The sequence below is a fragment of the Callithrix jacchus genome, chromosome 1 (assembly GCF_049354715.1).
Source record: "Callithrix jacchus isolate 240 chromosome 1, calJac240_pri, whole genome shotgun sequence".
NCBI classification, from domain to species: domain Eukaryota; kingdom Metazoa; phylum Chordata; class Mammalia; order Primates; family Cebidae; genus Callithrix; species Callithrix jacchus.
This window is the reverse complement of record NC_133502.1, coordinates 84,185,135-84,199,444: the sequence shown is the minus strand read 5'-3', so window position 1 is coordinate 84,199,444 and position 14,310 is coordinate 84,185,135. Positions and strand designations below refer to the sequence as shown.

Here is a 14,310-nt window from a genome sequence, read left to right as displayed (position 1 = left end):
AGTTCAAAAGAGATTTTTGAAAAATTAAGAAGGCAAAATTCCAAATGGTTACACAGGAGTATGCTCATGTTTCTGGCCATTCACACAGGATTAACGCTATACCTTAAATCAGAGCAACAAACTTGACTGTCCGTCCATGTATACAGGTAAGAGACAAAGGGCTTCTGCAGCCAAGTGCTGTACTCCACTCCTCTGCCTGGTGGGGTAATGAGCAGGAAAACCTCTCTTGCACCACCTCCTCCACATCAGTTCAGCTCTTTCACGTCTCCACCAGGAGGACATTGTTTCTTCCCACACAGATCACATGGGATGGTGAATCTTATTCATGAAAAATAGCTCATGGTACTGGTAATTTAGGAAGTTTTATTTACTGGAAAATTCCTTTCAAGGGAACTTTTCTTCAAGACCAAGAAATTTATGTCTTTTTTTTTTTTGGTAAATTACAATTCACATCGGCACAGAAAACACATGATGACTAATCTACTTTGCTCTAGGACAATTAAAGAAAATGTTTTATCCTCACAAATCCAGTTAAACCTTCATTTTATTTTTAAAAGTTTAAAGACGGTCTAGTCTACAAGTTTTAAAAAATGAAAACCAGTTAAATTATATAAACATTATTTACTTTAGTTTATAAAAATAGATTTGAGTTTAGGAAAAGTTGGACAACTAGTAATTTTCACATCAGTTATTAGGTATAATGAATTCCTTGATTATTCAAGGCTGATTCTGTTTCCTTGGTTAATAATGTCAAGTTAAGACCTACAGGGAAAAAAAGGAAGGAACCTTTTATCTTTCTCCAACTAGGTAAGTTACTTACAAAAACAAATTAAGTCTCGATACCATTGACAGCTTAGAAAGTAACATACTAAACTTTCTGGAGATTCTGGTTGTCATAACCTTGTTACTACAGTCTGTTGGTTTGCACTATTAAAACTAATTCATCTGGAGAAAACCTACCTGTAGTTGTATGAGGCTGTTACTGGAGTAGCAGATGTTAGCTGATTTAACATACTTAGAACAAACTGAAAAACCCATATCAAATGCTAAAAACCCAATACAATCAAAGCAACTAAATGACATTAGGAAAATAACTTTCTAACAGGGGTATTGTCTTTTAAGTTTGCTATTTTTTTTTCATATTGGGGCAAAACTTTGTAGCAGAGCATTCCCTTATACATGGTTTTCAAATGCACTGGGATAGGAGAAAATAAGGAAAACAGAGTATCTTGGTTTCTTTTGCCCCCCAAAAACTATTATTCTGAGATTGTCCTTTTATTAAAAAAAATGGTGATAATACAGTGATTTATTCAGACTACTTGGCAAGGTAAATTGGCAACCCTACAGTCCCCCACATTTTTGGAAATATTACTACTGGTCCATAAAATACAAAAGTCTGGGAACCACTGTTATGTAAAAGTCTAGTTTTGCAGGCTGTTAACAAATGTTAAGTGGGAAAAAGTTTCTGCAGCCAAATGTCTGGGAAATGACAGTACAGAATTTCACAGTCATGCAAATCAATGGCAAGCATGCCTTTATCCCCCAAAGTTTTTTTTTCTGAGCTGATATTATATATATATTTTTCTCATTAACATTCAAAACCAAAAGGCTTTTCTATTTTCAGCAAATATACATTAAAATAGAGTCTCTGTACAGCCAAGGGCTCTGGGTCCTGGCTTGTCCATATCCCTGCGCTTCCCTGGTCAAACCCAAAAATAAATATAGTGTTATTGCTCTGCAGGGCATAGAGGCAGTGCTCTCTTACCCCCTGAGGAGGTTGGGTGGGAGCTGATGGGGAAGCCTTAGTAACCCCAGGGGTCCAGGGGCTGGAGCCTGCGTGGAGTTATTGCTTCAAGGAGGGACACTAATGCCCAATGCAAATGATGAGAAAAGGATCAAAGGGGGCAGGGGCCTTTGCTCTTCAAGTCCCACTCTGCTCTGGAGAGGGGGTAAGACTAAACAGCAGCAAACGCATCAACCACTGGGAGATGGTGGCCTCCATCCCCTTCCCTCCCTGAGATAGACTTCTGCCTCCCTTACATCCCCTGCAACCCCCTATGGCTTCTGAAAGGCCCCCTACACTCTGGGGGCATGTTATGACTTGCAAGAGGCAGCACTGTGCCCAGAGCCTGGACACAACTTTCCCAGCTTCTGACACCCCATAGAAGGGGGGCAGAGAGTGTGTGGGGCCTGCTCCCAGGGCCTCATGGCATTGCCCTGGCCCTGCCAGCAGACTGTGACACTGCCCAAACCCAAATTCACCCCAGCCCTTGGGGCTGACCCCATGCTTGTCATGTCCTGCCAGAACCCCCACCAGTTCCACCCCTTGCCTCAGTCCATCATGGCCTTTAGCATCTCCAAGAACAGCTTGTGCATGGGTGCCTTGCTCTCCAGCTTCACCCCATAGAGATGGGCCAGCACTTTGCTCACTGTCTGGTGAAGGAGCATTAGTGTGAGCAGCAGCCTGCCCACCCACTGCTACTCAGCAGATCATCTGGGGCCAGCCCGGCTGGCTTTGTACTCCAGCAGGGCCTCATGCAGGCATTATCACAGCTGATCCATAGCCTTGGTATCTTTGATGTGCACAGAGTCTGAATTGGCAAGGGCCGGGGCCTTCGGGAGGATGTACTCCTCTTGCTCCAGCCGTAGAGCCTGCAGTCACTGCACCAGCTGCAGCAGGGCAGCCCCCAGTTCCCCCAGACCAGCTGCCAGAGCCTCCTCTTTATCCAGCACTAAGTCCTCAGCAAAGGCCAGCTCATCCTGCATTGGCAGTGAGTGCTGGGCCACACCCAGCACCAGCACATCCATCCACATGCTCTACAGTACTGATATTTGGTCAGACAGCGACAGCAATGAGAAGCCTGGTATGCTCTTGGTCCAGCTGATGGTGACCATGATCTCTTGGTGAAAGAAGTGACAGAAGGTAGCCATGGCTGGGAGCTGCCCATAAGGGCCCACAGGTCAAGCATGGCATAGAGCTTCTCAGGCTCAACCACCAGCAGATGAGACACCAGGGCATTCACTGGGGCTGTCTTCTGAGGCCCTCCAGCTACTGCCAGGGTCACAGCAGGGAAGGGGCCTGGGAAGGGCAGTGGGTCCACCTCTGGCCATCGCTTGTACTTCTGCCGCCCATCTCTGATGCAGTCCAGGTGTACTCCCTTCTTAAGCATGCCCACCCACAGGCACTTGGTAAAGTGGCAGGCCTTGAGTCTCTGCTTGGTGATCTCACACTCATTGGAAGCCAGACAGCTGTACTGGATGCTCCTCTGGATGGTCCTCTTGAAGAAGGCTTTGCAGGCTTCACAGGATGCCACATCATAGTAGTAGCCAGAGGCCACGTCCCCACAGGCCAGGCAGAGGCAATTAGGCAGGGGGCTGAGCACCAGCTTCCCACTGCCCTGCTTGCCAGGTGCAGCCCCCTTCCCATCCTCCTCTTCCTTATGGCCTGGGAGGCAGTGGGTGGGAGCTGGACCAGGGGCCACGACCACAGGTGGCTCAGTCTCTATCTCTGAGGAACACTTTGGACTGTCAGGACTGGTCAGCTCTGCCTTGATATGAAGAGGCTCAATTCCCACCACCTTGCTGGACATTACGCTGGTCACCTCAGGCTCTGGCAGGGCTGGTGGGCAGGCATGGGGGCCGAGAGGTAGGGAATGTGGGGTAGAGCTGGGGACTGTGAGCAGCCTCTTCTCCGCCACCTCCTCGGGCCGCGCCACCCCACCACACCACATCCCCTCACTTGGCGGGACTGCCAGCTGCTTGTAGGACACAAAAGGACATTGCAGCTGCTTCCTACTGTGCTTCCTCCAGCTGACCCGTGTCTCTGTGCTCCTGCAGCACCTCCATACCATGTGGCATGTGATTCTGTAGTTGCCATCCAGGCCTGTAACCTCCATAGTATTGGTCAACATTCTTGTTAGTCTCAGATGAGTGGGGATGCTCTTTACCCTGAGGACATCAGGTACCAGCCTGCCAGCCACCACTGGTGCCGGAGCCACAGCTGCAGCCCAGACGTGGCTCACGGGCAGCAAGTGACTGGACACCCCAGTCCAGGCCAGATCCCCCAGCAGCATGAATCCTAGGTCCAGATGCCCAGGAAACAAAGTCAGGCTATCGGCCTGGCCAGCAGCCACTCAGTCTCTTCCTGTGGATGCAAAGTGCTCAGTGCCAGGGCCCAGGATCCCAAGGGATGTCCAAGAAGAGTGGCCCTCAGGTAAGGTGAGCTGTGCACTAGGCGACCGTGATGCCATGCAAGGGAAGCTCGCCACTGGCCACCAGTATTGAATGTGCAGCTGAAAACCACGCATTGGGCAAGGCCACGGTGACAGCGGGTGGGGGAAGGAGCACCCTGACTCTCCCTGCCTCTCCCACGACCTGACACTAGCCACACAGACTCCAGGGCCAGAGCCTCAGCGCTGAAGCCCAGCCATCGTGAAGCCATTCCAAATTGCTGTGCTACAGGCATGAGCTGCTGTGCTCAGCCCTATTGTTTTCTTTTTTCTGTTTTAATTTTGAGGTTAGGTCTTGCTCTATTACCTAGGCTGGAGTGCAGTGGTGTGATCACTGCTGGCCGCAGCCTCAACATCCTGGGCTCAAGCGATTCTCCCACCTCAGCCTCTTTAATAGCTAGGACCACAGTTGTACACCACCATGCCTGGCTATTTTTTGTATTTTTGGTGGAGATATTGTTTATTATGTTCCTCAGTCTTGTCTTGAGCTCCTGAACTCAAGTGATCTGCCCACCTCAGTATTTCAAAGGGCTGGGTTACAGACATGAGCCACTGTGCCCAGCTTTTTTTCTTTTTCTCTTGTATTTTGGTAAAATTTGGTTTTACTCTGTTACCCAGGCACATTTTTTGTATTATTAGTAGAGATGGAGTTTAGCCATGTTGCCCAGTCTTGTCTGAAACTGTTGAACTCATATGATCTTCTTGTTTCGGCCTCTTAAAGTGCTGGGTTACAGGCCTGAGCCACCGTGCCCAGCAATTTTCTTCTTCTTTTTCTCCTCCTCCTCCTCCTCCTCCTTCTTTTTGTTTTGAGATTAGGTCTCTGTAACCCAGGCTGTTGTGCGGTGGTGTGATCATCACTTTCTGCAGCCTCAAACTCCTGGGCTCAAGAGATTCTCCTACCTCAACCTCTTGAATAGCTGGGACCACAGGTGCAGCACCACCGCATCTGGCTTATTTTTTATAGAAATGGGGTTTTGCCGTGTTGCCTAGTCTAATCTCAAACTCCTGAACACAGGCAATCTGCCCACCTTGGCCTCCCAAAGTGCCAAACTGTACCCAGATCTTTTTATTTCTTTTTTCTTTTGATAGTTACCCACTGTGGTGGTGTGCGCCTGTGGTTTATGGTTACCCAGGTGTGGTGGGTGTGCATCTGTGTTTTATGGTTACCCAGGTGTGGTGGGTATGCACCTGCGGTTTATGGTTACCCAGTGTGGTGGGTGTGCACCTGTGGTTTATGGTTACTCAGGTGTGGTGGTCATGCACCTGTGGTTTATGGTTACCCAGTGTGGTGGGCATGCACCTGTGGTTTATGGTTACCCAGTGTGGTGGGCATGCACCTGTGGTTTATGGTTACTCAGGTGTGGTGGTCATGCACCTGTGGTTTATGGTTGCCCAGTGTGGTGGGCATGCACCTGTGGTTTATGGTTACCCAGGTGTGGTGGTGTGCAGCTGTGGTTTCAGTGATTCAAGAGGCTGAGGTGGGAGGATCACTTGAACCCAGGAAGTTGAGGCTGCAGCAAGTCATGATCACACCACTGCATTCCAGCCTGGGTAGGAGAGCAAGACATACTATGCTCTTAACAAAAAATGGGAAGAAAAATAAAAAGGAAAAACATCTGGGCACAGTGGCTCCAACCTGTAACACAGCAGGATGGATGGCCAAAGCAGATTACTTGAATTCTTGAATTAGAAAGTTCGAGACCAGCCTGGGCAACATGGCCAAACCTCATTAGTACCAAAAATGGAAAAAACATGCAGCTGTGTTTCAGCTATTCAAGAGGCTGTGGTGGGAGGATGGCTTGGGCCCAGGAGTTTGCAGGTACTGCAAGCTGTGGCCACGTCACTGCACTCCAGCCTGGGTAACAGAGCAAGACCTACTGTCAAAACAAAAGAAGCAAACAAAAGAAAACAGAAGAAAAGGGCTGGGCACAATATCTCACACCTGTAACAGTATTTTGAAAGGCAGAGGTGGGCAGGCCACTTGAATTCAGGAGTTCGAGGCCATATTGGGCAATATGGCAAAAACCCATCACTCCCCAAAACACAAAATATAACCCAAGCATGTTACTGTGCATATGGAGGTCCCAGCTGTTCAAGATGCTCAGGTGGGAGGACTGTTTAAGTCCAGGAGTTTGAGGTTGCAGCAAGCTGTGATCTCTCCCCCACTGCATTCCAGCGAGTAACAGAAGGAGACCTAATCTAATAAAAACAAGAGAGAGAAAGAAAGAAACAAAAAGAGAGAAACAGAGAAAGAGAGGGAAAGAAAGAGAGAAAGGAAAGAAAGAAAGAGAAAGAAAGGAAGGAAGGAAGAAAAAGGAAAGAAAGAAGAAACAAAGAAAGAAAGAAGGAAGAAAAGAAAGAAAGAAAAGAAAGAAAGAAAAAGACCCTCATCTTTACCAAAAATACATAAATGCTGGGTTACAAGCATGAGCCACTGTGCCCAGCCCATTTTCCTTTCCTTTCTTTTTTGTCCCTCTGAGATCAGGTTTCTCTCTGTTACCAAGGCTGGAGTAGAGTGGTGTGCTCATTGCTTGATGCAGTGTCAACTTCCTGGGCTCAAACAACCCTCCCACAGAGCCTCTTGAGTAGCTGGGACCAAGGTGGACGCCACCATGCTTGGCTAAGTTTTTGTATTTTTTATAGAGATGCGGCTCAACCATGTTTCTCATTCTAGTTTTGAACTCCTGAACTCAAGTGATATACCCACCCGGGACACAAAAAATGCTAGGTTATAGGTGTGAGCCACTTTGCCAAATTTTATCCTCTCTCTCTCTCTCTCTCTCTCTCTAGCTCTCGCTCTCGCTCTCTCTCTTTTTCCTGAGATCAGGTCTCACTCTGTTACCAAGGCTGGAGTGCAGCAATATGACCACAGCTTGCTGTAGCCTAATTCTTCAGGGCTCAAGGGAATCCTCCCACCTCAGCCTCCTAAATACCTTGGACCACAGATGCACATCACCACACCTTGCTAATTTATTTGTGTTTTTGGTAAAATGGGGTTTTGCCATCTTGCTCAGTCTAATCTCGAACTCCTGAAATCAAATGATCTGTGCACCCAGCAAACCAAAATGCTGGGTTATAGGTGTGACCCACTGTGCCCAGTTCTTTTTTCTTATTTTTTTTATTTTTTATAGAATACGTCTTTTTCTGTAACCCAGGATGTTGTGCAGCAGCATAATCATGGCTTGCTGCAGCCTCAACCTCCTGGGCTCAAGTGATCCTCTTGCCTCAGCCTCCTGAATAGCTAACCCACAGGTACATACCTCCACACCTGGCTATTTTTTTTTCTGATAGAGATGGGGTCTTGCTACATTGCCCAGTCCGATCTATCTCAAACTCCTGAACTCAAATGATCTGCCAACCTTGGCCTCCCACAGTGCTAAATTACAGGTGTAGGCACTGTGTCCAGCCCTTTCCTCCTTTTTATTTTTATCTTTTGGTTAGGTCTCCCTCTGTCACCAAGGTTGGAGTGAAGTGATGTAATGTAATCACGGCTTGCAGCGTCAAACTGCTGGGCTTAAGCAATTTTCCCTCCTCAGTCTCTTCACTACCTGGGGTCACAGGTGCACACCACCACGAGTGGCTACTTATTTGCAACTCTCACTGGACCGGGGACAAAAAGGACCAGCAGGAGGGTGGGAACAGGTGCTCAGCCCCATCTCCGAGGCCACACAGCACCCAGCACCCTGAACCCACGCTCTTGGCAGGGCCAAGGGAGATGGACCCCCGGCGGTGCACTGGGCGACTCTTGGGCCGTCTGGGGCCAGCCTCTGCCGTGGGCTCAGCTACAGCTGCCACCAGCATTTGGCGATGCGGCAGCTGCAGTGACAACCCCCTACGCTGCCTGCTGGCTTCACTGCCGTGAGGATCTCACATCCAGAAGCCTCTGTGGCTCTTCACACAGGCAGTCAGCCCTGCTGCTGCAGGAAAGCAGGAACTGACCAGCAGGCCTCAAGGATCCAGTAGCTGCACAGCATCCAGGACGTGCCCCATCGCTCTGTGCATCGTCCTTGAAAGAGGGGCCCTAAGGTGGGAGGGCAGTCTGCTGGATGGCCCTCGGGTCTTCTGAGACCAGCCCTGCCAGCTGAAATCATGGGCTCAGCTGCAGCCACCCTATGCAGATGGTGCACGTCAGCAGCGGTGGCAACCCTGGACATGCATGCAGCGGCCAGCAGCACAGAACCAGGGGCCAAACACCACGGTGGGCCTAATGAAGGTGGCGAAGATGCAGCTGCAGGAGGGCAGGAGGTGGCACTCAGCCCTGTTCCAGTGGCCGCACAATGCCCAGACCCTCAGCCCAGCACTCAGGGAGCCAAAGGAGCAGATCTGAGGGTGGGAGGGGGGTATTCAGCAATCTTCAGGGCTCATTCGGGTCTGGGACCTGCACTGCCACCCTCTACCACAGGCTCCACTGCAGCTGCCACCTGCACATGGTGCTTCAGAAGCGGTGGCAACCCCAGTTCTTCCTGCCATAACCAGCATTGGGAACCAATGGATCTGAGGCTACCTCAGAGTGTCCCTCAGAAGGTCTCTGCAGCTGCAGGAGGGCAGGGACTCAGCTCCATCCCATGGCTGCAGGGTGCCCAGTGCCCACATCCCCATGCTCTGGGCTTAGGCCAAACCAGAGTAGTTCCTAGGGTGAGAGGGTGGTGCACTGACGGACCCTCTGGCCATCTGAGACCTGCCTTACCTGCCTCCACCATGGGCTCAGCTGCAGCTGCCCCCACTCGGCAGCAGAGGTGGCAACCTCTGAGCCTGCCTGAGCCCCCAAGGCCGGACACCAGAGCCCAGCACCCCCTGGCAGCTCATCCAGGCTGTCCGCTGACCACTTTCAGGAGAGCTGCAGGGAACCAGCCTCAGCCCCATGCCAGCCCCTGTTCAGTGCCTAGCGCCGGCCATGTCACGAAGCCACTTCGATGGCCATGGAATGCCCGTGACTTCACCTGATCTTTTTTCCGAGGAGAAGCGGGTGGACCGCACGGCCAAACAGGTTTTCCTCCTCAGGCCGGGGAGAGGTGCGCCTGCGACCCTGCACCTGCGATCCTGTGGCTGCCCCAGCGATCCCAGGAGAACCCGCGAGCCCCGCGGCACAGCTCAGAGCTGCAGCCGCATCTGCCTTGGTGCGTGCCGAACGTCTTTTCGAGGATCACTCAGTCTGTCTGAGAGGTTGGTGGCTGCTAGTGTCGCTGCTGAAGGCTGTCGTGGGCCCAGCTGGATCGAGGATTCTTCACTGGGTCTCAAATTTAAAATCGAGGACTGGAAATCGGATCTCCAATCGGGGGTTGGATCCAGGATGTGGGGCTGGGTCTGCGGTGCAGGGATGGTGATAAGGTGACCCAGAGCTGCCTCAGCCAGGAGCACGTTGTTGGGGGTCTGAGAAGAAGTCACCACCATGAAGTTCTTTGGCTTCGGGAGCCGCAGGGTCCAGATGGTCGAGGACTCCATAGACCACGTCTACACGGGCTCCGGATACCAAATCTGGGACACAGATCTGTGGAAGATCCACAGGGTGGCTGTCTAGAGCGATGCTGCAGAGGTGGAGAGCTGCCCTGGTGCGCAGGAGCAGAAACCTGGACACCCTTGACAAGCAGCACAGGTAGCGGGGGCTCAGCCCGGGGTGGGAGGGGGTTCCCAGGCCCGGCTTCCCCGCAGCCCCACAGCCCCTGGGACTGGGATTTGGAGGGCATCTGGCACTCTCAGAGCCAAATGGAGCCTCACCTGCTTTCCGTCCCTCATAATTCCCTGGCTGGAACAGTTGGTGGAGAATTTGAGTAATTTTTTTAAAATACAAATTGGACTTTATCAACATTTAAAACTTTTGTGTATCAAAGGGCACTATCATGAAAGCAAAAAGATAGTTCACAGAAAAGGAGAAAATATTTTCAAATCATATATCTGACAGGGTTGAGTATTCAAAATATATTTATAAAACTCGTAGATACAACAATAAAGAGACAAATAACCCAATTTAAAAATGGGAAAAGGACTTCAGAAGACATTTTCCCAAAAATATCTATATTAATGATAGGACATGAAAAGATGTTCAGCATCATTAGTCATTAGGAAAATGCAAATCAAAACAAAAAGATACGCACACCCAACCCATTAGCATAGGTATAATCAAAAAGACAAATGGAGAAATCAGAACCACACACATTGCTGGTAGGAGGATAAAATGGTGCAGCCACTTTGGAAAATGGTCTAGAAATTCCTTAAAAAGTTAAATGTAGAATGACCAATGATCCAGTAATTCCACTCCTAGGTATATACCTAAGAGAAAAGAAAACATGTGCCATCACAAGAAGGGATATGTGAGTCTTCACAATAGCATCAATGATAATAGCCAAAAAGTGGATGAAACAATCAAATGTTGATTAACTGAAGAATGAATAAACAAAATGTAGTTTACCTATACAGTGGAATATTATTCAGCTAGAATAAGGAATGAAGTACTAATACCTGCTCTGCTATTGATGAATCTTGAAAACATTATCATAAGTGAAAGAAGCCAGAATAAAAAAAGAAAGTAGACTAAAGGACTGTGAGGATTTGGAAGTGTCTGCTAATGTGTAAGGGTTTACTTTTTGGAGTGATGGAAATGTACTGGAATTTCCTATTTTCATGCCCACCATAGAGAAGGAGAGCTTTACTAGTGAAGGACAACATTGTGTATATAATAAAACCATTTAATCATATACTGTAAAATAGATAAAATGGTTTTTATCTCAAAAAAAAGTTTTAAAGAGATTTGTGTTTTAAAAAAAGCCCTTATCTCTTAGAGCTGTATACTATATTTATGAATTATATGACAGTGTCTGGGATTTGCTTTTTAAAAATCTAGTGGGGTGGTGGTAGTTGGTAGTGCTTGGGAACTAGGAGGGCATGAATGAAATGAGATTGGCCATGAGTTTATATTTTTGAAGTTGGGTGATGAGTACATGAGGGCTAGCTATACTATTCTCTCTACATTTGTATAGGTCTGAAATTTTTCTTAAGTTAACATTTAAAATCCACCAGTAGTGCATTGTCCTTTAACAATAGTGGCAGAGAGTCACAGCATGTGAGGCACAGATGGGGCCTTACAGATTATCTAGTTCAGCTCTTTCTTTTTATGTAAATGTCAAAACAGACATACCCAGAGAGAGAAAAAAATTGTTTGTCCAAATGATCAGTTAGGTCCAAAACAGGGGTCTGCAAACTTTAATACTTGTTATTTTTTAAAAGCAGTTTTAGGTTAACAGCAAAATGGAGGAAAGCACAGAGCAATGTTATATATCCCCTTCCCCCACACATGTATAGCCCTCCCCCTAACATCAACATTCAGCAGCAGAGTGGTACATTTGTTACTATTGATAAACCTACATTACACACCATTATCCCCTGAAGCTCATAGTGTACACTGGGGCTAATTATTGGTGGTGTACATTCTATGGGTGTAGAATGTCATATAGTCAGAATTATAGAATATATAGCCCTTTCAGATTGGCTTCTTCCACTTAGTAATAAGCATTTAAGTTTTTTCATGTCTTTTCATGACTTGATAACTCACTTCTTTTCAGTTCTGAATAATATTCCATTGTCTAGATGTACCACTATTTATGTATGATCTAGTGAGGGACATCTTGGTTGCTTCCAAGTTCTGTTAAGTATGAATGGAGCTGCTATAAACATCCTTGTGTAGATTTTTGTGTAAATATAAGTGTTCACCTCCTTTGGGTAACTACCAAGGAGAGTGATTGCTGAATTATATGGTAAGGGTATGTTTATGTTTAATTTTGTAAGAAATCTCCAAACTGCCCTCCAAAGTGGCTGTAAAATTTTGCATTGCCATCAACAACAAATGAGAGTTCCTATTGCTCCACAACCTCGCCACCATTTGTTGTTTTCAGTGTTCTAGATTTTGGCCATTCTACTATGTGTGTAGTGATATCTCATTGTTATTTTAATTTGCATTTTCTTTTTTTAAATTAATTTATTTTATTTTAGCTGCATACTATAGCTGGCATTTCTTCCCATGTTATCCCTCCCCAATTCTTGCTGTCTCTTCCCTACCCCCTCCAACTGTCCACAGTGTGTGATGCTCCTCTCCCTGAGTCCACATGTTCTCACTGTTCAACATCTACCTATGAGTAAGAACATGCGGTGTTTGGCTTTCTGTTCTTATGTCAGTTTGCTGAGAATGATGGTTTCCAGATTCATCCTAGTCGCTACAAAGAACACGAAGTCATCCTTTTTATGGGTGCATAGTATTCCATGGTGTATATGTACCACATTTTCTTTGTCTATTCTATCACTGATGGGCATTTGGGTTGGTTCCAGGTCTTTGCTATTGTACACAGGGCTGCAATGAACATATGTGTGCATGTGTCTTTATAGTAAAACTATTTACAGTTCTTTGGGTATATACCAAGTAACAGAATTGCCAGGTCAAATGGTATTTCTATTTCTAGATCCTTGAGAAATTACCAGTGTCTTCCACAATGGTTGAACTAATTTACGCTCCCACCAACTGTGTAGGAGTGTTTCTATTTGTCCACATCCTCTCCAGCATCTGTTGTCTCCAGGTTTTTTAATGATCTCCGTTCTAACCAGCATGAGATGATATCTCAGTGTGGTTTTGATTTGCATTTCTCCAATGACCAGTGATGATGAGCATTCTTTAATATGTTTGTTGGCCTCATGTATGTCTTCTTTTGAAAAGTATCTATACATATCCTTCCCCCACTTTTGAATGGGGTTGTTTTTTTCTTGTATATCTCTTTTAGTTTTTTATAGATTCTAGATATTATCCCTTTGTCAAATGGGTAGATTGCAAAATTTTTCCCATTCTGTTGGTGACCAGTTCACTCTAATGATGGTTTCTTTTGCTGTACAGAAGCTCTGAATTTTAATTAGATCCCATTTGTCTATCTTGGCTTTTATTGCCATTGTTTTTGGTGTTTTAGTTATAAAGTCCTTGCCTATGCCTATGCCCTGGATGGTTTTGCCTATGTTTTCTTCCAGTGTTTTTATAGGGTTAGGTTTTATGTTTAAATATTTTATCCATCTGGAGTTAATTTTAGTGTAAAGTGACAGGTAGGTGTCCAGTTTCTGCCTTCTGCCCATTGCTAGCCAGTTTTCCCAACACCATTTATTAAATATGGAGTCATTTCCCCGTTGCTTGTTTTTGCCAGGTTTGTCAAAGAACTGATGGTTGTAGATGTGTGGTGTTTCTTCTGGAACCTCTGTTCTGTTCCATTGATCTATGTCTCTGTTTTGGTACCAGTACCACGCTGTTTTGATTACTGTAGTCTGGTAGTATAGTTTGAAATCCAGCAGTGTGATGCCTCCTGCTTTGTTCTTTTTGCTTAGGATTATCTTGGCTATGCAGCCTCTCTTGTGATTCCATATAAAATCTAAAGTGTTTTTTCCAGTTCTGTGAAGAAGGTCATTGGTAGCTTGATGGGGATAGCATTGAATCTATAGATTACTTTGGGCAACATGGCCATTTTCACAATATTAATTCTTCCTAACAATGAGCATGGAATGTTTTTCCATCTGTTTGTGTCCTCTCTTATTTTGTTGAGCAATGGCTTGTAGTTCTCCTTAAAGAGGTTCTTTAAATCCTTTGTTAGTTGTATTCCTAGGTATTTTATTCTCTTTGTAGCAATCATGAATGGGAGTTTGCTCCTTATTTGGCTCTCTGTTTGTCTGTTATTGGTATATATGCTTGTGATTTTTTGTACATTGATTTTGTATCCTGAGACTTTGCTGAAGTTGCTTATCAGTTTGAGATTTTGGCTGAGACGATGGGGTCTTCTCGATATATAATCATGTCATCTGCAAATAGAGACAGTTTGACTTCCTCCTTTCCTAATCAAATACCGTTTATTACTTTTTCTTGCCTGATTGCTCTGGCTAGAACTTCCAATAGTATATTGAATAGGAGTGGTGAGAGAGGGCATCCTTGTCTAGTGCCTGATTTCAAAGGGAATTCTTCCAGCTTTTAACCATTCAGTATGATATTGTCTGTCGGTTTGTTATATATAGCTTTTATTATTTTATGTGTTCCATCAGTACGTAGTTTATTGAGGGCTTTTAGCCT

The 14,310-nt window shown here is 46.3% G+C and overlaps 1 pseudogene; it reads right to left on the bottom strand.

Annotated features, from left to right (window-relative positions):
• Nucleotides 1-2,331: 2,331 nt before the first annotated feature.
• On the bottom strand, nt 2,332-3,761 carry LOC100393164 (steroid hormone receptor ERR1 pseudogene; annotated as a pseudogene).
• Between the last annotated feature and the right edge of the window lie 10,549 nt (nt 3,762-14,310).